This window comes from Theobroma cacao, chromosome 4, assembly GCF_053813885.1.
Source record: "Theobroma cacao isolate CCN51 chromosome 4, ASM5381388v1, whole genome shotgun sequence".
NCBI classification, from domain to species: domain Eukaryota; kingdom Viridiplantae; phylum Streptophyta; class Magnoliopsida; order Malvales; family Malvaceae; genus Theobroma; species Theobroma cacao.
Window position 1 is genome coordinate 31164742 of NC_142642.1, and position 24929 is coordinate 31189670.

The 24929-nt window shown below is 38.0% G+C and overlaps 1 pseudogene; it reads right to left on the reverse strand.

The window, feature by feature from the left end:
* Window positions 1-2000: 2000 nt before the first annotated feature.
* On the reverse strand, window positions 2001-24485 carry LOC148763287 (putative isoprenylcysteine alpha-carbonyl methylesterase ICMEL2; annotated as a pseudogene).
* Window positions 24486-24929: the final 444 nt, after the last annotated feature.

Genomic DNA, 24929 nt, shown 5'->3' on the forward strand with positions numbered 1-24929 from the left:
ATTAAAATGGGCTAGACCCAACGCCAAGAAGCCCAAGCAAGACAAAACAAACAAAAAAGGAAAAAGGGTTATACCTTGTTGGGCTGCGATTGGCCCAACTCGGCGGTCCGTGGGAGCCCAAGTCTAACACCCCGGCCTGTTTCTGGAAGCCCACAAGGTAAGATCCAAAACGCACCGTTTTGATGCCTGCAAAGCCTCTCAAAACGACGTCGTTTGGCCTGGTCCTTCCAGCTTCTGCTTGCCTCTCTGAAACGACGCCGTTTTACCCCCCTAAACCTAGGTATTTAACCCCCTTTTCTCTCTTTCTCTCCTCACTTTCATTCCTCACTTTCTCTCTCTAGCGGCGGCACCCTCTCCCTTCTCTCTAAAAATCTTTTTCTTCTCCCTTCGTCGGCGCCGGCACCCTCCCCTCTTTTCTCGGTTTTCTTTCTCTCTTCTCTCTCTCCCGGCGGATCTCTTCGCCTTCCGTCGGCCGAACCCTCTCTTTCGTCGGCCTCTCTCTCTTCTCTCTCAACGCCGGTTGAACATCTACGGATCCATTCCCTCTCTTCCGTCCGTCGGTTTCCTCTTCTCAGATCCCCTCCTTTTTTTGTTGTTTTCGTTTTTGTTTCTTTCTTTTGTGTTTTTTTTTTGTGTGGCTAACTGCTGGCTGTTTTTTGGATTTTTCGTCTCCTCCCGTTTCTTTGCAGGTTGCAGGTGGATTTAAAGAGCCGGGTTGTCCAAAAAATTGGACAACCCGGCGAGGGGGTTCTGGCACCCCTGGAGTTGGTGGCCAAAACCCCCCATCCCGCGTAGTGGGTGGGGGATGGGATGGCGAAGGGATGGCTAAGGGATGGCTGGGCGTACGCCCAGCCATCCCCAATTTTTTTTTTTTTTTTTTTTTTATAATTATTTATTATTTATTTTATTTAATTTAATTTGATTTGTTTTAGTTAGGTGTCTACACAAATCATTATTACATAATACCTCTTATGATTCCAAAATAAAAATATAGTACTGGGGCAAAACAAGAGCAGGTACCTACTCATTACCTGGATGTGTAACTTGCCCTTCTTTTAAGAAGTACATGCAGTTTGAAAGTAAACAAAGATATTTACCAATAAACTTCAAGGAGTCAAATCCAATAAGAACTTAGTTGTTAGCATTATGTCAATGGGCATTCAAACCTGGCATCTGATGGTATTGAAAGTAAACAAAGATATTTACCAATAAACTTCAAGGAGTCAAATCCAAGAAGAACTTAGTTGTTAGCATTATGTCAAATTCAATTTTACGTAGTTTCAAATGATGCTGTCTTTCTTTCACGAGGCAAAAGTTAGTGCGTGATAACTAAGTTACACTTCTTTCTGACAACCATATTGACAAGTAGGAAGCAAACTGTACGCATTTTTATATAATTGGTTTTGACTTTTTCAATATACATTTTTAGTTTTGTTGCTGAGAAAACAAAATATTTTTGTTTTGTTTTTTACAAGGTTTATTTGGTTTTTTCCATAAAACTATAGTTCTTTTTTTTTTTTTTTTGAGGGGGGGAGGGGTATATAACTATAGTTCTATCAGTTAAAATTTTAGAAATGATGAAATTACAATTAAATTTCTTTGTGGGGGGGACAATATGTACCAATTACTAAATCGATCATCCCATTTCATAAAATTTTATTATAGATATGATTTGAATAGCTTTAAATACAATAAGACAAGAACTTTTTTGCCAATAAACTCTAAACTAATTTATTATTTTTCAATATAAAATTAATTAAATAATAATAAATTATTACTATTTAATTATTTTTCTTAACTAGAATTCTTCCAGAAAACAAAACTTAACTTAATGTTTTTTGCGCCCCCCCCCCCACCCCCTCCTCTCTCACTTTTAAACCTGGCTTCATCCCTGCTCATAATGAAGATCCTTGCAGATCATTAATCCTGTTGCTGCTGCATACTAATTATGACCAAAAAATAGATAAGTGAAAGACTCATGATAAAGAGCACATAAAAGTTTACCCTCCAGATAAACCGAAATAAGCTTTTATCTGAGAGACACTTCAGCTGGTGTTCTTTCCTCTAGATTCTCTGATTGCTTGCTCCAAGAGAACACAAGCAGAAACATGTGCACCAGCTGACTGCCCCATTAAATAGATTCTACTCAAAAATAATCATAAAGGAGTCAATTGACATAATATGGAAATGGGAGAGGCGAGCACAAATAAAGGAATCTATCAGTCACCTGTTAGGATCACCTCCATATTCCCCAATGATATTGCAGACGAATGAGATCCCCTGAGATACATCTTTCACCATATCACTAATGGTTCCCTGGGGAAAGTTTCTACATAGAAATATCAAGTAAAGACAATCAGTGATAGAAGAAAACAGACAGACAGGCATCTTGAATATAATAATATTTTATGAAAATACGTGGGTCAGTTAATAACAGGTGAGGGAAATTGCATGGAGCATAGGGACAAAACCTTTCTTTGGGTAGGGCATTCCATAGAATGAAATTATAAGTACTTATTTTGACCCTTAAAATATTCACTAGCATGTAGCATCATAGACGAACATGAACACAGCGCCATGTCACAACATTAACCGAATTAATACCTGTAATCAACGCATGCTACTATGATATCTCTTTCTGCCAATTGTAGTCCTAGAAGGGAACCCCAAGCCTTGTACCTAAATCAGCAGAAAAGTACAGAGACTTAACATAAGGAAAAAAATGAAAGATGTTATACACTTCAAACATACATTTTTATGGTCAGCCAGAGACGAAAGTTGTCGTTAGTGTTAGACACTGTTTGATCATTCAAGTCCCGTAAGTGAGCAATTTTAGCCTGAAATTTTTTTTAGTTTTATAGATACCTCATATAACAGCATATCTGTTAGGATAGTCTTAAATTGTGATTTAATTAGGATTATTTAATTCTAATTAAATTAGTATACCTTATAAAATAGTCTTTAAATCTAGTTAGACTAGAATAACAATTCCTAATTCTATTAGGATAAGATTCCTAATTATATTAGGATAAGGTTATTGTATTTGGCACTATAAAAGGACCCTATGGGTTAAAGAATAATCATCACCTAGATTTAGAGAGAGTGATTTAGGTGTACGTGGGATAAGGGTTGTGAGTTTGAGACTGTTCTTTTAATCTTCTGATTTTTCTCTTAGTGAATTTTTCTCTGTTGCTGTGCCCGTGGATGTAGGTCATCAAAAACCGAACCACGTAAATTCTTGTGTTCTTGTGGGTGTGCTTGATTTTTTTCTTTCTTTATTCTATTGATTGGGTTAGATCTTGGGCAATTCTTTAGAGACAATTCCGCAATTTCCCAACAAACTGGTATTAGAGCTTCAAGGTCTTGTGTCAATCTGAATCTCGCTATGGCAACTTCGTCGACCAAGTATGAGATTGAAAAGTTTAATGCAAGAAACAATTTCAGCCTGTGGCGTGTTAAGATGCGCGCATTGCTAGTGCAACGAGGACTGTTGAAGGCACTGAAGGGAAAAGAGTATCTTCCTTCGAATTTATCTGATGGTGAGAAAGATGACCTTATGGAGAAAGCACATAGTGCTATTCTCCTAGCTTTATCTGATGAGGTGCTAAGAGAAGTCACGGATGAAGAATCTGCTGCTGCAGTGTGGCTTAAACTCGAAAGTATTTATATGACTAAATCCCTAACGAATCGGCTTTATATGAAGCAACGATTGTATACTCTCAAGATGAGTGAAGGTACGTCCGTTAATACCTACATTAATGAATTTAATAGAGTTATTCTTGATTTAAAGAATATCGATGTTAAAATTGAGGATGAAGACCTAGCCCTAATTCTTTTATGTTCTTTGCCTCCATCGTATGAAAACTTCGTGGATACTATATTATATGGTCGAGACACTCTCACTTTCGAGGATGTAAGAGCATCTTTAAATTCCAAGGAATTGAATAAGAAAGTTAGTGGTATCCAGAATGAAAATCAAGCAGAAAGTTTGGTTGTGAATAGAGGAAAAGATAGAGAAAAGGCTATAGACAGAAAAGGTAAATTTAAAGCAAAAGGGAAAACTTGCTAGAATTGTGGTCAAAAAGGGCATTTTTTTTAAGACTGTACCAAATTTAAGGATGATGAAAAGTTCAATAAGTCTGAGAATACTGCAAACGTGGTTGGAGATGACTTTGATACTTTTGAGGAAACTGATAATGTTCTTGCAATTATTAATGGTAACTTGATGGATACATGGATCTTGGATTCGGCTTGTTGCTTTCATATATGTCATAGGCGTGATTGGTTTACAACTTATCAATCTGTTGATATGGGCACTGTACAATTAGGAGATGATTTCTCTCTCTCAGTTGTTGGGATTGGCACAATTCGAATTAGGATGTTTGATGATATGGTAAGAACACTTGAGGTAAAATATGTCCCTAACATGAAAAAGAATTTAATATCCTTGAGTTTGTTAGATAAGAAGGGCTACAAATATAGTGGCCAAGATGGTGTCTTGAATGTATCTAAAGGAGCCTTAACTATCATGAATGGCAAGTTATCCGATGACCTTTATTGTCTAGTGGGAAACACGATCATTGAAACTGTTTCTGTGGTCTCATCTAATGATCCTGAAGATGATGTAACACATTTATGGCACATGAGATTGGGTCATATGAGCGAGAGAGGGATTAAAAAACTGTGTAAGCGTAGTTTGCTATGTGGTCAAAAGAGTGAAAAGCTAGATTTCTGTGAGCAACATATAGTGAAATTTAACACTACAACTCATCGAACCAATAGTGCAGTAAACTACATCCATTCAGATTTGTGGGGTCCTTCTTCGGTGGCATCAAAAGGTGGATCATTATACATGTGGATCTTTATTGATGATTTTTCAAGAAAGGTGTGGACGTATCTTCTGAAGGCTATGAGTGAAGTGTTAACCACCTTTTTGCATTGGAAGGTATTGATCCAGAAGCAGACTAAGAAAATGATTGAGAGCTTTCGAACAAATAAAGGTTTGGAATTTTGCAAAGGTGAGTTTGGTCTATTCTACAAGAATGAGAAAATCATTAAACATTGCACTATCGTCAAAACACCACATCAAAACGGTACTGTAGAATGGATGAAGAAAACACTTTTAGAGAGAGCAAAATACGTGTTCTCAAATGTTTGCCTAACCAAAGTATTCTGGACAGAAATTATCAACATGGCTTGCTACCTGGTAAATCGGTTTCCATCAACTGCAATTGAATTTAAGACTCCCAAGGAAGTTTGGTCTGGTAAGCCCACTGATTACTCTATATTGAGAGTATTTGGTTGTCCTGTTCATGTTCATGTGAGTGATGGTAAACTTGAGTTGAGGGCGACATAGTGCATATTCCTAGGCTATGCATATGGGGTGAAGGGTTATCGGTTGTGGTGTACTGATTGTAAGTTTCCCAAGTTTATGGTGAGTCGGGATGTTACCTTTGACAAGTCTGCATTACTTTGTGGGATAAAGTCTAGAATTGCAAACACATCAGACCAAGAAGTTGGCAAGCAGGTGGAGCTTGAAATCAATGCTCTTGTGACAATGCGGGATGATAATGAAATCCAGAAAGAATTGCAAGAAGTACAAGAATTGGTATCTCAACGAAGCATTATTTGTATTGATGGTGATTCTTATTCTTATGTTTTATTTGTGGAAGTAAAGATTGATGAGCCTTACTTTTATCATGAAGAAATTACATATGCCGAGTCTTCTAAGAAGATTGAGTCTCTACACTAGGATCAAACATGGGAGCTTGTGAAAACACCTAAAGTTACTATTGAAGTTGGCTTAGTGTGTGAAGGAGGTGCAAACATTAGTCGTAATGTGGTTGGCTTCTCCAAATCAGATTTTGCTGGTGATCTAGATAGTAAAAGATCTCGAATGGGGTATGTGTTCACTCTCTCAAGGTCTGCAATCAGTTGGAAAGTAATAGCTGCTTTGTTTACAACTGAAGTTGAATATATGACTGTGACCGAGACTGTGAAGGAGGCCTTATGGCTTCGAGACTTGGTTAGTGATCTTTATTTTGGACAAGAATCTAGATGTGAGATTGTAGTAAAGAAAATAGCTATAGATGAAAATTCGGTAGATATGCTAACTAAGTCAGTTTCTGGGATAAAGTTCAAGCATTGCTTGGACTTGATTGGTGTTCGTAGTGCTTGAGGCCCATTGGGGCAATGGCGGTGTCGACAGAGATTGGTTCGTAAGGTGGAGCTTGGTGAATTCAAGCCTAAGGTGGAGATTTGTTAGGATAGTCTTGAATTGTGATTTAATTAGGATTGTTTAATTCTAATTAAATTAGTATACCTTATAAAATAGTCTTTAAATCTAGTTAGACTATAATAACAATTCCTAATTCTATTAGGATAAGATTCCTAATTATATTAGGATAAGGTTATTGTATTTGGCACTATAAAAGGACCCTATGGGTTAAAGAATAATCATCACCTAGATTTAGAGAGAGTGATTTAGGTGTACGTGGGATAAGGGTTGTGAGTTTGAGACTGTTCTTGTAATCTTCTGATCTTTCTATTAATGAATTTTTCTCTGTTGCTGTGCCGTGGACGTAGGTCATCAAAAGACCGAACCACGTAAATTCTTGTGTTCTTGTGGGTGTACTTGATTTCTTTCTTTCTTTATTCTATTGATTGGGTTAGATCTTGGGCAATTCTTTAGAGACAATTCCGCAATTTCCCAACAATATCTCAATCTATAATTATCTAATTCCTCAGCACAGACCACATGCACTGACAACTAAAAGAATTGACAAACTGATGCAGAACCACCTTATGAAATATTAGGGAAACCCTACGACTGTATTTTCTATTTCTTCTTTATGTTAGGATTTAATGGTGATAAGCTACAAAAGCTAGATTGAGTTTGTCGTAATGTGCGGGTCCGGGAACCCGATCTCCAAACGTGGGCGAAAATTAAAATCGGTTTAGGAGTCGCCACCAATCTTTTTTTATCTAGGTGTGATTGGTCACCTATTAACCCCGATTCTTGATCAACGAAGTCCTAAATTAATTTTAGATCCGTCGAAAGAACGAGAACTGATCCACGTTTTTAGAGATGGGTTCGGGAGTGCGGCTACGCGCGGAGAAGGGTTAGCACCTCCGTGGTGCCCGTTCCATGAACGGTACCATTTAATCTTAAGTTATCTTAATATAGCCTTCTCTTAGTTTAATCCCTACTTTATTAATTAAATTTTTATTAAATTGACAGACTGAGTTTTTTTATTTGGTTTTACGTATGCACATGATGCAAGCGTAAAATGATGTCATGACTTGTTTATTTTAAATGATTGAGTCGGTAATCTTTTATTGAAAAATTATTCGAAGACCATCCCAACGCTTTGGTGAAGTCTCGAAATTCTCCTCACCTAAAGATATCCCTGGAAGAACTCGTCTCTACGAGCTCCTCGGGAAAATCCCATCATCGAGATTTTCGTACCATTTGCAAAATAAATGTGGCGTGCAATGACAATATAAAATGATGAAATCTACATGACCGTATTTATTAATTAGTTGGTCGGTAATACTAACATGCTTAATAATTTCAGGTAATTTATTGAGTTATTCATATATTTATCATTTTTTTTCATATACTATTTTAAACAACAATTATTCGGACTAATGGGTATAGGAGTATAGAATTCGGATTCATCCCGACGCTTCGGTAAAAATTCGTTTCGAACTCCGCACTTAAGTGACCCACCCGAAAGAGACAACTCTTTGTCCCTTTTAAATGGTAATACTCAAATAATTGTTCCATTTATATTATTTATTATTATTATTATTATTATTATTATTTTATTGTTTGCAAGCCTCTAAATATATTTATAACATAAATATTTTTTATTCACTTATTATTGTTATTGTTGTTATTTATGTATGTATTTTTTTATTTTTTATTTTTTATTTTTTATTTTTTTATTTTTTATTTTTTTAAAAAAAGGGAGATAAACTAAATCTATTATATATTTTAAAAACATTCTATAGTTTTCTTTTTAATTTTTACCTAATAATTAAATAAATTGAATAAGCCCAAAATGACAAGCCCAAATAAGGAAGATAGATTACCTTTCTAGGCTTGGATTAGCCCAACTCGGTGGCCCGTAGGAGCCCAAGTCCACTACACCCGGTCTGCCTTTTGAAGCCCACAAGGCAGAACTCAAAACGCACCGTTTGGTGCTTGTGGAGTCGCTCAAAACGAGGCCGTTTGGCCTGGACCTTCCAACTTCTGCTATCCTACTGAAACGACACCGTTTTGCTCCCCTTCCTCTGGGTATAAAAACCCCTTTTTAGCTTTTTTTATTCATTTTCAAACTTCATTTTCTCTCTCTAATCGGCCACTCTCTACCTTCTCTCTAGAAACCCTTTCCTCTTTCCGCCAACGCCGGCGTACTACCCCTTTTGCTTCCCTCCGACCGGCGGCCCAGATGCTCCTATCTCTTTCTCTCGAAGCCCTTTTCCCTTCCGATCGACGGATCTGGCACCCCCTGCCTTGGTCGGTGGTGACCCAAATGGGTTTAGGCTTTCCCCTGCCGGTGGCCGGCGCTCCACAGATCCAACCTTCCTTCACAGCTCACTGATCTCTTTCACTCAAACCGGACCGAATCCCCCGTTGAAACCCTGATTGGATTTTTTGGCTCTCCCCCTTTTTTGATTTTTTATTATTATTTTTTGTGTGGCTAGGTAGCTTCTACTGGTGAATTTTTTTGATCTTCGATTTTTTGTTGTGATCCCCTTTTAGATCTTGCAGGTAGTCCTTAAAAAGCCGGGTTATCCAAAAATTTGGACAACCCGACGGTGGGGTTCTGGCACCAGGGAGTTGGTGGCCAAAACCCCATCATGCATGGTGGTTGGGGAAAGGATGGTTGGGCGTACGCTCAGCCATCCCCCTTTTTTTATATATATTTATATTATTTTATATTTTAACTTATTTTATTATAATTTAAATTAATTATTTATTTATTATTATTATAGGTGTCTACAGTTGTCCCTCTTTGTACATTCTTGAGAATCAAGGATAGTGCAAAGACGTAGACACCACATTTGGCTTATCTCGAAGCCAGTTGGTTTAATCAAATCGATCTAGACTCGACTTATCTCAAAATAAGTTCGATTTAAACAAAAATGAAATTTCTAGACTTGATCTGGGCTTGACCCATGTTAGAACAAATTCGAATAAAATTCCTGGACTTAATCTTGACTCGACCTATCTCACAACAGGTTCGATTTAAACAAAATTGAAATTCCTAGACTTAATCTAGGCTCGACCTATCTCACAACAGGTTCGATTTAAACAAAATTGAAATTCCTAAACTTAATCTAGGCTCGACCTATCTCACAACAGGTTCGATTTAAACAAAATTAAAATTCTTAGACTTTATCTAGGCTCGACCTATCTCACGACAGGTTCGATTTAAACAAAATTGAAATTTTTAAACTAAATTTAGGCTCGACCTATCTCATAACAAGTTTGATTTAAACGAAATTGAAATTCCTAGACTTAATCTAGGCTCGACCTATCTCACAACAGGTTCGATTTAAACAAAATTAAAATTCCTAGACTTAATCTAGGCTCGACCTATCTCACAACAGGTTCGATTTAAACAAAATTAAAATTCCTAGACTTAATCTAGGCTCGACCTATCTCACAACAGGTTCGATTTAAACAAAATTAACATTCATAGACTTAATCTAGGCACGACCTATCTCACAATAGGTTTAATTTAAACAAAATTGAAATTCATAGACTTAATCTAGGCTCGACCTATCTCACAATAGGTTCGATTTAAATTCTTTAATGCTAACTTAATTGGATTAACGTAAAATGAAAAAACTCAAATCTTTCCATCAAAGTTTTACAATCTCAACCCTTTAGGTCGAGTGACTTTCTACCTTCGACGCTTGGGACATGAATTAATTTTGATTCTTGTCGAGTTCATGGCTAGGCATGTATGCATGATTGACATGATGAAACGTTTTCATGTTTATGATTCATTAAGGTTCCAAGACCCTTCTCTTGCTTCATCCGATTTTTCACTGTAGCTTTCGATCTTCTTTGCCTATTTTCTTTCCTCCTGTAGAATTTAGGTAACTTCAGATTTTCCCTAAGTACCCTCTCTTTTGACATCTGACTTTGCCTTAGGTTCAGGGCTCTGCCATTCCTTTTTTTTCATCCTTAAGTCTTTTGCTGAACAATGAGAGTAATTTCTTGCTTAATTAGTTTATTTCTTTTACCAATTATCATTCATTTCTATGACAATCACTATGTGAATCATGGGATGGTAAATAACGAAAGACTTAAAATAAAGAGGCGAAGAAGAATTTCATATATGAGGAATCAAATAGTTCAAGGCAAACAGAATTTACAAGCAAACATTAGATCTTTAAGTAATGAACACTCAGACCACTAAGAGAAAACAATCTGATATTCGACCTCAAGAATTGTCCTTGATTGATGCTTTGAGCAAATCTGTAGGTTGCAGACTCCTTAACTTCCCTTACTTTGCGAAATTGTGGAACTCCATTCATGGTGTATTTCTACCTCAATCTTGTGCTCCCTTTAGGCTGACATCCTCAAATTCCATTCTAACTTCCTGCTTTTTGGCCTCAAGCCGCCCTTTTCGGGTTTTCAACATGAGCCTCCTCCTTTAGGTACGAGTTGCCCTTTTCAGGTTTTCAACACGAACCCCTTTCGTTTTTTTTTTTTAAGCATAGTACTTCTTCACCGCATCCGTATTTATCGGATTAGGCATATCTCTCCCATCCATGTCAGCCAAAATCAAAGCTCCTCCTAAAAAAGCCTTCTTTACCACATATGGCCCTTCCCAATTCGGCATCCACTTTCCCCAAAAATCAGTTTGATTAGGGAGTATTCTCTTAAGAACCAACTCTCCTTCTCGGAATTGCCTGGGACGAACTTTTTTCTCGTATGCTCGCATCATCCTTCGTTGGTACATCTGGCCATGACAAAGAGCCGTAAGCCTTTTCTCCTCAATCAGATTCAATTGCTCGTAGCGAAAGTGGACCCACTCAGCATCTTCCAATTCTGTTTCCATCAATACCCTCAATGATGGGATTTCTACTTCAACAGGTAGAACTACTTCTGTACCGTATACTAATGAGTACGGAGTTACCCCGGTGGAGGTACGCACAGAAGTTCGATATGCATGCAAGGCAAAAGGAAGTTTATCATGCCAGTCTTTATAAACTTCAGTCGTCTTTTCGATAATCTTTTTGATATTTTTGTTGGCTACCTCTACCGCTCCGTTCATCTTCGGACGGTAAGTTGTCGAGTTATGATGTTTGATCTTGAATTTAGTGCAAACCTCCTTCACCATCGCACCATTCAAATTGCTTGCATTATCAGCAATGATCCTTTTCAGCAGCCCATACCGACATATGATCTCCTTTTGGATGAACTTTGCACACCACCTTTTGTGTCACATTAGCATAGGAAGCTGCTTCTACCCATTTCGTGAAATAATCAATGGCCACCAATATGAATCGATGTCCATTAGAGGCTTTTGGCGTAATAAGTCCAATCACATCCATTCCCCACATCGAAAATGGCCAAGGTGCTGTGAAAACATGCAATGGGACTGGCGGAGCATGGATTCTATCAGCGTATACTTGACACTTGTGGCATTTTAGAGCAAAGTTTATGCAGTCTGATTCCAATGTCAACCAATAACCAGCTCTCATAATTTGTCTAGCCAACATATGTCTATTAGCATGAGCTCCACAAGTTCCTTCGTGGACTTCTTTCATTATTTTGTTGGCTTCCGCAACATCTACGCATCTCAAGAGTACTTGATCTCGACTCCTTTTGTAGAGCACTTATCCGTTAAGGAAGAAACCCATTGCTAATCTTCTAAGAGTTCGCTTGTCATTGTCCGTGACATTCTCAGGATATGCCTGGTGCTTGATGTATTGCATGATATCATGATACCATGGCTTACCATCAACCTCTTCTTCAACATTCAAGCAGTGTGCGGAGACTTCACGGACTTCTAAATCAAAAGGGCATACATCAGTAGCCTCTTTTATTTTGAACATCGCTGCGAGGGTGGCCAAAGCATCAGCAATCTGATTCTCTTCTTGAGGCAAATGGTTAAAGCTGATTTCTTTGAACTGTTTGCTTAATTCTGTAACCAGCTTTTTATATGGAACTAGTTTAGAATCTCTAGTTTCCCATTCGCCTCTCATTTGACATATCACTAAAGCCGAATCTCTGTGAACATCTATTGCGTCAGCCTTCATCTTAATCGCTACTTGTAATCCCATTACCAACACCTCATACTCCGCCATATTGTTAGTACAATTGAAATTCAATCTCACCATTTCCGAGGTTAATCATTTCCGTGAATTCCTGGTGAGGTAAAATCTTCTTTTCCTCCTGTTCCAGCATTCTCGACAAATCAGGAGGTAAGCCATAGTCATCCACCTCCTCTTCATTTTTCAATTCATCAACGTTCGGAATCATCTCAAAATCGATATTCAAATCGTTGTCTAGATTGTCTTCGTATTCATTATTTAAAGACCTGCAAACAGGTAAAGTTGGACGCGTGTATGGGCGAGTATTTATTGGTTACAAGAATAGACGAAAGGAAACATGCAAAAAGGTTGATGAATTATGAAACACATTATGCATTGTCATTTATTTAAATGATGAAGGTAACAGAAATCCCTACTTAAACAAGAAATTACTCTTAACACCCTTGGGCATAGGCATTTAGATAAAATTGTTCATTACATTTCGGAAGACTTAAAGATGATGGGCAATTCTGTGGCTGTCCAATTGCTTAGCTCCTCTCTTGGCAGTATTGGATACACCACAGGGATCTTCTCATTAGGTTCTTCATCTCTGATCATATGGATTGATAGCTCATCAAATATCCGTAGAACCTGATTGGCCTTTGTTGGTGCTTCGAGATGAATGAAACATGCAGAGTGAAAAGTCTCATATAAGTGTGGGATTGTCCGTTCCCCAAATTCTTCTTCCTTTCCCTCAAGTTGAGCCATCCTTTTAATCTTCTTTCGAGCTGCTAGTTTCCTTCTATCCTCTTTGGTAGGCTTGTACCCCAAACTAAATTTTTCTTCATTCTTTATTGGAGTCAGAGGACGGTTAATTCCTTGTAAATTCTTTTTTAACCCTAAACCGGCACGACATCCTTTACCCACTGTCTGCTTAACCATCATTTTAGTTGCTACTGACAAACGAGGAGTCGGTATCACTTTTTTTTCCCCCACATAAGTAGCATTAACAAATTCAAAAGATCTGAAAGAGCAGTCGGGGACTTCTTCTGTTGCCTCTACATAGGGAACAGATGATGGTTGAATAACTAGTATGTCTTCCTCCGCACATACACTTATCAGTTGGCCCTCAGCTATGAATTTAACTTTTTGATGAACGGAAGATGGTATGGCTCCCGCCATATGAATCCATGGACGCCCTAACAAGCAATTGTATGACGGGGCAATGTCCATGACTTGAAATTGGACCTAAAAAATGCAAGAGCCAATTTTTATCGGTAGTTCAATGTCCCCTACCACCTCCCTTGTGGTCCCGTCGAAGGTCCTTACAACCATGTGACTCGTTCTCATGTACGACACATCTACTGGCAACTTGGTTAAAGTAGAGCGAGGCATGAAATTTAACGCTGAACCATTGTCGACCAAGACCCTAGGTACTGCATGGTCCATGCATTTGATAGTAATGTGCAGAGCTTTGTTACTCCTTCAACCACCCGATGGTATTTCTTCATCATTAAAGGTAATGAAGTTCCCCACTGTAATGTTCCCCACGATGTGGTCTAACTTTTCCATTGATATATCTTGTGCCACATAAGCTTGGTTCAAGACTTTGAGCAGCGCGTTCCTGTGTGCTTTCGAATTCAACAGCAAGGATAACAGTGAGATGCGAGCAGGCATTCTGGTTAATTGTTCTACCACGCTGTATTCACTGTGTTTGATAAACTTGAGAAATTTGCCCTCTTCTTTCTCGGTAACAGGATTTTTGACCTCATTGTTCGGAGCAACTACAGATTCGACAACTTGGTCCTTGGAAAACGTATTTACTTTTTTCAGGCCTCCTTCTTCATGTGCAGGTTTCCTTTTTTCAACTCTTTCTGCTATCTCAGGGGAATAACATCACCCACTTCGCGTTATACCCCCTACTCCAATTAGATCTTCAAAAGATGATTGGGAGGCGGATGAAGTGTGCCCAAAATATTACCCTCATAATTCCATGGGACAGACTTATCGCTCTTGTAAGGGAACGGGCTGGGGACTTCGATTGTAATACCACCTCTGATCATAGTAGGGGATGTATCATTCATCGGGCTACTGTTTTCTTCATAGAATATGGTGAGAGGTTTAGTTTTGTTCACCCCGGATGAACTCGATGCCACTTCAGCTGGGGTGTCTTCATTTATGGTTCTGACCAACTTCTCTTCGACTTCTTCATAAAACTCAATTACCGATGAATCCATCAATTCTTGCAACTTACCACGAAAGCTATCACAATTTTGAATGGAATGCCCAATTGCCCCCATATGAAATTTGCAAGAATAAGCGAGATCATGCCCCAATTCCTTTGTGTCGATGGGTTCTGGAGTGATGGCATTTATCTTGAACAACGCCTCAAACACTTTATCCATTGGCGTTTGAATCTCTTCGATACTCTTTTTCACCTTTCGAATCATCCCTTCATGTATGGCATTCACAGTCGGTCTTCCATGATTAGGTAAAGGACTCCCATCAACACTTGAACTGTCTTTTTTGGCAAAATTTAAAAGTCCTGCCTTAATGAGTGCTTGAACTTTATGTTTTAAAATAGTACAATTCTCGGTGGAGTGCCCTTGAATTCCAAAATGGTAATCACAATGCGCATTCGAGTCATACCATTTCGAGAAAGGTGGTCGGAGTGGTTCTAAAGGGGTTCGAGCAAGGAGTCGATTTTCTATGAGTTGTGGCAGCAATGTAGTGTAAGGGACTGGAATAGGATCAAACTTTGGTCTTTCTAGGGTAGTTTTAGGTCCTCTTTAACCATGGCCAGGATTATTGGTTGAAGCTACCGGTCTTGGTGGTGGAGTTTGTGGAAGAACATTGGTCTGAAACGTTAGTTGCGGGGCAGGTTGGTACACATATGGATTTTGTGTGATGTTGTCTATGTTTGGATAGAAGGGTTGGTATGGGGGGTAAGGGTAATATGGGTTAAAGTTGTGGGCTTGTTGGCTGTCGTGAGCGACTGCTTGTACATCCCCTTCTTTTTTCTTGGGCGTATTCCCTTTCTTTGAGCTGGCAACTTAATGCCCTTCAATTTTTCTACTTTTGATAGCTCATTCTATTATTTCTCCCGATAAGACTAAATCTGTAAAATTTTTTGTGGCATTACCGATCAAGCGCTCATAGAATGGAGTCGGAGTGTGTTTATGAACAACACCGCCATCTCTTTATCAGTGAGAGGTGGTTGTACTTGCGCTGCTGTATCTCTCCACCTTTGGGCATATTCCTTGAAGTTCTCGCTTTGCTTCTTTTTCATAGTCTGCAATGACAATCGATCGGGGGCTAATTCAGCCACATGATTGTATTAGGCTATGAAGGCTCTTGCTAAGTCTTTCCAAGTCTTAATATGATTTTGATCTAGCTGTACGTACCACCGAGCAGTTGACCCAGTCAAGCTGTCTTGAAAAAAATAGATCAGTAACTTATCATCGTGAGACTGTGCAACCATCTTCCAACAATACATGGTAATATGTGCCATGGGACATTTTGTTCCGTCATATTTTTTAAATTTCGGAACCTTGAACTTGGCAGGGATCAATACATCCGGCACTAAGCATAGCTCGGTTGCGTCCATGGTACCAAACCTATCAACTCTTTCGATAGCACGAAGACGCTCTTCCAATAAGTCGTACTTCTTCTGGTCTTTTTCATTTTCTCCTGTTTGTGACAAGTCCTTTCTTAGTTTCTCTTGCTCTTTTGGATCGTCTAAATCTGGAACGTGTATTGGTTCAGTAGGATTTATCCCAGAATATGGCCTAAATTGCCCATGAGTCGGCTGATGGCCCAGCGGGGGTGGTGCATTGTAATAAACGGATGGCATCACTTGAGGGTGGACCCTTTGAGAAGTTTGGGCATGTGGTGGAGTGAACCCCGGGGGATAGGATGGATCATCCCTTTGGTTTCCACTGTCTTGTGCTGGTGGGTTTTCTGATGGAGCTGGCTCTTCGATCGCTCTTTTTCCTTTACTGAAACTCATCATTAATTCCACCATCTTTGCTAACTGTTCTCTCATTTCTTCCTGAGCTCTTTCCATTCTGTCCATTCGCTCTCTTTGTTCTTCTTCCATGATCCTCGCTCGCTGACGCGTATTATGAACACGTTGGTCACTTGGCTTAGGTGGTCGAGCTATTTTGGAACCTTATTGTAATCATAAACATGAATTAGATGCGTATTCGATGCATGAGTGAACCCATTATCTTTATTTTTAGATGAAAATACTTATTGTCATGAAATGATGATTTATTCATGTATGAATGATTATGTACTAAAAGTATTCGTCACATGACACCCAACAACAAAGTCATCCATTGCATAAGATATTTGTCTTTGATTACAACTCAGGAGTCATCTAGAAATATTCCCCAATCTTATTATAATGGCTATACACCTCATCTAAATACTTAATCAACTGTTGCTCTTGTTTTCCAACTGGAAAGATCCGGCTCCTTAATATGTCCGTCTTCCAAGCCATGCTTCTCGCCTTGTAAGCCACCTCTCTCATTTGCTAAACCAAGTAATCCATCCGGTCGTGTTTCTCTATATAAGCTTGTTTATAAGATTCACCCCACTCTTGAATTCTGGTGCTCTGTTGCTTAAGGCGTTCATATTCCTGTTGATAAGTCGTCATGACCCCTTCGAGCTCTTCATACTCTTGTCTTAGTAGTTGGATGGACTCTTGTTGGAATCGCACTTGTCTTCTTAGTCCATCATTGTGCGCTTGAAGTTCGTTGCCTCAATTTTCTTTCACTTGTATTTCCCTTTGAAGTTCACTGGTCGTGGCAGAAAACTTATCATTCAGGCTCTCATACTTCCCTTCTATTCTTCGGACTTTCTTTCTTTGTTCACTTACTTCTCTTTTCATTTTCTCACACTCTTTTTGGAGGTCTTCATACTGTTGCTTCCAACTGGCATTTTTAGCTTCGGACTTCTTTCGAGCCAACTCACTTTCGAGCAAAGCGCCTCGTGGTTCTGGATCAATTGGGCCACGTAGTGCATCTTCTTTCGGATATACCACATCCTTAACTCGTTGGTCATGCCATATCTAATATACGGTAGTCACTTCATCGGTGTACCTCCCTTGATCAACTCGGCTAGTTTTCTTTCAGGCTTGCGCAATCTCCTCAATCTTTTTCAGAAAACCCGGCTCTCCATAAGCAAACTTCAGAGTATTAAGTCGGTGTGTCATCGGCACAAACTGCTCTGACCCATATTGTCTTCTCACCATAATTGGGGCGTAACTGATTGCTCCCTATGGCCCCATTAACGGTACCCAAGGTTCATTTCTGCATTTGTACAAGACCGGGTGATGCGGCATCCACGGGGCTCTCCATGTTACCTCCACACTCATGAGTTCCCGAAGTCTAGAGATCCATTACTCCTTAGTCCTATTTTCTGGCCATTCACTCTCACAAAATTCTCTGACAGGGGCGGTTTACAAATGAAACGATTTTCTGAACTTATCGACCTTGCATTCAAAATGACTTGCTATCCAGATGGAAAGAAGCTGTGAACATCCCACAAATCGTCCTTCCCCTTTTCTTCGACAGTAATTCAGTGATCTGAGAGTTTTCGCTAGAATAGAGGGTGAAGGATTGGCCTTGTTGATGACTTGCTCGAAGAAGTCTATAATTCCGACTTCTATATGTCCCAAGACTTTGGGAAAGATCACTAGCCCGTAGATTCCCAAGGCCATCACAAGCTGTCCTTGCTTAGTGTCCCGATGCTTCATGATATAGCTACGTAGAAAACTCCATGGGATACATTCATTGTCCCTTTTTTTCCTTAGGTTCTGATCAACTTCCGCCGGGGTAATACCCATCATCTTGGCTAGCTTTCGCCTGTGTCCGGTCTTTTGTCCTCTCTAATATATCTTGTCCGGATTATCAAGATCGATTTGTAGGATAGCCGAGTACTCTTCGATTGTGGGGACCATATCCACCTTATTGAACATCAATCATCTATATGCCGGATCCCAAAATTGCACAATGGCCTTCAACAACTATTCATCTATCTGGACCTTAAGGAGTCGAGCTATGTGGCCATATTTCCTATCGAAATTTGCCCGAGTGGTAGTCCCCCACTTATCCCATATGTTGAGCAAATCGATGAAGTCGTTCTGTTTGAGATCAAGATAGACCCTATCAGGTAGTGACGAGAAGTGATCCTTTGACAAGCAATCTCCTTCACTTTGTTGGACACTCGCCATATGCTGAGTCACTTCATAAATTCCATCGTAACCTGAGGATGGCCATGATGACTCCATGTATGCAACTGGATCTACTCTGTTAATGGTTGTCAGGTGACAAAATACTTTTCCTATTATGATGCAAATATGCATATGACAAAAAATTCAAGTTAGCACCATAAACAAGAATTCCAAAAGATGAATGAAAGTAATTAATAACCTGATACCTTTATTACTCGCGGAGAAGGATTTAGAACAAGGGGATTATGAAAATTCCTTCATGTGTACTTAATCAAAAGGTATATTCTCACGGGTGAAGCTTTACCTAAGTAAAGGCGACTTTTGGTATTCTACATGCTGAGTTTGGGTTGAAAATAGAGCTAAAGGTTCCCAAATCGCTCCTCACTGTCGTCCACACGGACTAGTAAGGCACCCCGGTCCTCACCCATTACAGGCTTCAAACGGACTAGGTTCGATCTGAGTGGGAGTCTTCACTAGCCTGTGCGGAGGTTATCACCTCACGAGAGCATAGCTACTTAACCCCCTCCTAATTAAGGACAAAGCCCGGGTGGAAGGCTTATGCATGAATGCAAGATATGTAGTGTGTGAGAAGGAATATACTGATCTCGGACCCATAATTTCAGGCTCCCCTTATCCTAAATTTCCCGTAATTATTAAAAATAGTGAAGTAATAATAGCAAAATAAATGAATGCATTAAACAAAAATATGCAAAATTGATGCTAGGGAAAACAGTAAATTATTTAAGGCTTAAGATAACTTATGATTAATTAATGGCTTGACTATCGATATCCCCAGTGGAGTCGCCATTTGTGGCAACGTGCGGGTCCGGGAACCCGACCGCTAGACGCAGGTGAAAATTAAAATCGGTTTAGGAGTTGCCACCAATCTTTTTTTATCTAGGTGTGATTGGTCACCTATTAACCTGATTCTTGATCGACGAAGTCCTAAATTAATTTTAGGTCCGTCGAAAGAACGAGAACTGATCCACGTTTTTAGAGATGGGTTCGGGAGTGCGGTTAAGCACGGAGAAGGGTTAGCACCTCCGTGGCGCCCGTTCCACGAATGGTACCATTTAATCTTAAGTTATCTTAATATAGCCTTCTCTTAGTTTAATCCCTACTTTATTAATTAAATTTTTATTAAATTGACAGACTGAGTTTTTTTATTTGGTTTTACGTATGCACATGATGCAAGCGTAAAATGATGTCATGACTTGTTTATTTTAAATGATAGAGTCGGTAATCTTTTATTGAAAAATTATTCGAAAACCATCCCAACGCTTTGGTGAAGTCTTGAAATTCTCCTCACCTAGAGATATCCCTGGAAGAACTCGTCTCTACGAGCTCCTCGGGGAAATCTCATCATTGGGATTTCTGTACCATTTGCAAAATAAATGTGGCGTGCAATGACAATATAAAATGATGAAATCTACATGACCGTGTTTATTAATTAGTTGGTTGGTAATACTAACATGCTTAATAATTTCAGGTAATTTATTGAGTTATTCATATATTTATCATTTTTTTTTCATACACTATTTTAAACAATAATTATTCGGACTAATGGGTATAGGAGTATAGAATTCGGATTCATCCCGACGCTTCGGTGAAAATCCGTTTCGAACTCCGCACTTAAGTGACCCACCCGAAAGAGACAACTCTTTGTCCCTTTAGATGGTAATACTTAAATAATTGTTCCATTTATATTATTTATTATTATTATTATTTTATTTATATTTTTTTATTTTTTTAATATATATTTGTATCATGAATTATTATTATTATTATTATTATTATTATTATTATTTTATTGTTTGCAAGCCTTTAAATATATTTATAACATAAATATTTTTTATTCACTTATTATTGTTATTGTTGTTATTTATGTATGTATTTTTTATTTTTATTTTTTATTTTAAAAAAAAGGGAGATAAACTACATCTATTATATATTTTAAAAACATTCTATAGTTTTCTTTTTAATTTTTACCTAATAATTAAATAAATCGAATAAGCCCAAAATGACAAGCCCAAATCAAGGAAGATGGATTACCTTTCTAGGCTTGGATTAGCCCAACTCGGTGGCCCGCAGGAGCCCAAGTCCACTACACCCGGTTTGCCTTTTGAAGCCCACAAGGCAGAATTCAAAACGCACCGTTTGGTGCCTGTGGAATCGCTCAAAACGACGTCGTTTGGTCTGGACCTTCCAACTTCTGCTACCCCACTAAAACGACATTGTTTTGCTCTCCTTCCTCTGGGTATAAAAACCCCTTTTTAGCTTTTTTTATTCATTTTCAAACTTCATTTTCCCTCTCTAACCGGCCACTCTCTGCCTTCTCTCTAGAAACCCTTTCCTCTTTCCGTCGGCGCCGGTGTACTACCCCTTTTGCTTCCCTCCGATCGGCGGCCCAGATGCTCCTATCTCTTTCTCTCGAAGTCCTCTTCCCTTATGATCGACGGATCTGGCACCCCCTGCCTCAATCGATGGTGACCCAAACGGGTTTAGGCTTTCCCCTGCCGGTGGCCGGCGCTCCACAGATCCAACCTTCCTTCACAGCTCACCGATCTCTCTCACTCAAACCGGATCGAATCCCCCGTTGAAACCCCGATTGGATTTTTTGGCTCCCCCCCTTTTTTGATTTTTTATTATTATGTTTTGTGTGGCTAGGTATCTTCTGCTGATGAATTTTTTTATCTTCGATTTTTTGTTGTGATCCCCTTTTAGATCTTGCAGGTAGTCCTTAAAAAGCCGGGTTGTCCAAAAATTTGGATAACCCGACGATGGGGTTCTGAAACCAGGGAGTTCGTGGCCAGAACCCCATCATGCGTGGTGGTTGGGGAAAGGATGGCTGGGCGTACGCCCAGCCATCCCCCTTTTTTTTATATTTATATTATTTTATATTTTAGCTTATTTTATTATAATTTAAATTTTTTATTTATTTATTATTATTATAGATGTCTACAGAGTTCACACTCATCCTTCCACACTATAATCTCTATCTTTGTTCCCCTTTCTCCAATGGTTCTCAAGTCCTTCCTTCTTTACTAACAAATAATATACAACTTAGTAATAACAAAACCTCCCTCATACTCAAAGAAACCTATTATTCACTTTCCTCAAACCAGTATCAGACAATTTTAACACCAGAGCTCTGCCCTCTTCTCCAACCAATGCTTGCCATGGCTATGGCAATACTACTTAGCAAAGCTTTGCCATGGCTAAATTTGTATTGTCACTTCCGGATCAGGGTACAATTGCACATTACCAAACTAAATAAAAATGATAAAAAAAACAGCGGTGCATTAAAATAAGGATGATACATATGCAGCAATCTCATGTCACTCACCCAATTATCCAGGCTCCACCAGTCACAAACACCACAACTAGCTTTGGGCCATTACTATTTGTTGGTAAGTACAGATCCAATCTGTCAAATCATCATCAAATGAGAAAAAGAAGCATTAATTTATGATACATGACAAGCAAGTTCATACAATATTGGGGAGAATATAACTACCTGTGCCACATATTCACATACCTATTCCTTGGTTGATCTCAATAAACAATACTCCGGTGCACTTGACTTGAGAAAAAATAACAATATGCAACTGCAGAAGATTAAAAATTTATGCTTAACAAATCATACTCTGAAGATATTTGAAAGCGGCCTACGAGACAGTTTTCCTGGCAAACATGAACTGACATAGCTAAATTATATTTCTGTTTCCCACCACATAATACTTAGTTTTCTCTTTCATTCCACCACATAATTAATCTCTAAACTTCCTAAGTATGAAGGGAACCTAGTGCAGATGTCATTCATTCCTGGGCAAAGAGCTGCACCATCACAATCTTCACAAACTGGACTGCAACTTTTATCACACACGAGTATGCATCCCCAAGAATTCAATTAGTGGGAGAACCAAGACAAGTGGCAGTAGAGCTACAGCCAAGTCAGTGGGGTCACTTGACCCCATTGAAAATTGAAAATGCTTTTAAAAACATATACGACAGTTTAGGAACAATTCTAGAATGTCCCACTGGAAAAGAAATATTGAGGGATCAATATATAGTTTCAAAGAACATAACAACCATATAATCCTTAATAAAAATTATTTGTATTTCCTTTTCAATAGGATCAATCAAAAACTTTTCCTAAACTATGATATACTTTTTCCAAGTTCTTTCAAGATTTATTGACTTGGCTGTAGCTCCACTACTAATTATTGCTAATTTATAATTCAATTAGGAATAAGTTTCAACTTTACCACACTTCTTAAAGATATGGACCAAATTTACCACCCATTTTAATAAATGCAATTTCAACATTATACTTTTAATTTGGTTCAAAAATGATCAAAAGTTAACAAACAAAATATTCCTTCCATTTAATTTAGAGTGATAAATATGGACATTATCTCATTTAATTATTCAAAGTTCACAATTTCATGCTACAATTAGATTGCTTCTAAATTTTATTTAAATTGTCTTTCTTTTATTTAGCTAATAGATGGACATTTCAAAGGAAATCAACATTTAAAAAAACCAAAATTAGGCAAAGAACTAGTCATTAAAATAACACTCAACAATGTTCAAAGAAAGGCCCTATCGAGTTAGAAAATCTTTCGGCAGATTAGAGACGTATACTGAAATTTTGATATATCATCCTTATGACCATATAAACTGCGAAAGGCTTATTTGTGAAAGGAACCTAGTTAACCACATAAATTTTTCCATAAAGAAGTATAGCAAATGTTATAAGGCAATTTATATTGAACATTCTCTTTTTGCTGCTTGTATCTTACCTTTGAAAATTATATTATCACTATATATAAAAGTTATGCATAGAAAATTTCATATTATTATATTTTTGCATTGCGAATGATATTATGATATTAGTTTATTGAACCTACTCAAGAAAATTCCTAGCTACGCCAATAAAGACAAGTTGAGTGTTTGTGATCATTTTCTCTAATATCATAACAATTGAACCTTACGTTTGTTCTTATATATGCTAAAGGACGATTTATACATTCAATAATGTTAAAAACAGAAAACCATTGTGTAATATGCTACATATATGAGAATTCGTTTCCAAGTTTCCAACACCTTCTTTTCCTTCTCCTTTTTTTTACTTCTTATTATTCTTTTTCTTTTCTTTTCTTTTCTTCTTTTTTTTTTTTGGCTTCTTAGATGATTTAGAAGAGTCAATCTCTTGCTCAACTTTCACTTTAACCAGAACCTCCTGTATTTTCACATAAAAAGAAAAAGAGAGGAAAATGACTAACAACAGATATACAAGTTCATGCAGAAGCTATAACTAATCAATAATAGAAGAATACCTTGAAGAAAACCAGGCATAAGAAGCAAAGCATAACAAGCAAGGCCAACTAATCTTGAGATCCATCGGTAGCCTACCCTGAATGAAAATTTATGATTAAAACAATATACAAAATAATCAAGTGAAAAGCTATGCAAATAAGTTCAAGGACAATAAAAAATATAACAAAAAATAGGTAAATAGTTTAATTATATCTGTTGTTCATTAATTCTATCTCTGAATAGCAACAAATTGTCAACAAAATAAAGTATGAAGGTGCACCAAATGTATTTCACAAGAACCAAGCTCAAAATATGGCAGAAAGGTTCACAATAAAAATAAATTATATTCAGCGTAAATTTTATTCTTTTCTTATTTTGAAATTCAATTTAATTAAAAATAATAAATATAATACAAATTAAGCAAAATAACCTAAATTTGACTCGACTTTTGAATTACACACACATGTATGATGAACTCGAATATGAGTTTGAAACCCAAAACGACCTAAATGCAAAACAACTTGGAACCAAAATGATACATTACACCAAAATGAAAAACCAGGAATTACAGATAAGATGTATGTACCTTGGAAACGTTGTAATAATTTGATAGTGGCTTGGCTCCTAGAGTTAATTACACCATCTATTGCCTCAACGGTTTTTTACATGGACTCTGCTGTTGAGATTTGGAGTACTTTGCAGCAAAGGTTTAAACAACCAGATGATACTCGCATTTGTAATCTACAGTTTTCTCTTTGTAATCTTACACAAGGGACTAAATCAGTTGACATGTATTTTTCTGAGTTGAATAGTCTTTGGGAGGAACTTAGAAACTATCGTCCTATGCCACATTGTGCTTGTGGAGGCTGTACTCAGAATTGTTGCAAGAAATATGTTGATCAATACCAAAATGACATGGTTTTTCGATTTCTCAATGGACTCAATGAGTCTTATGCAGCCTTGAGATCTCAGATAATCATTATGGAGCCTTTTCCAACTCTGAATAAGGCATATAACTTGATTTTAAGGGAGGAAGCACAAAGGAAGCTATTAATTCAATCACAGCCTTTGTCAGAGTCATCTGCTA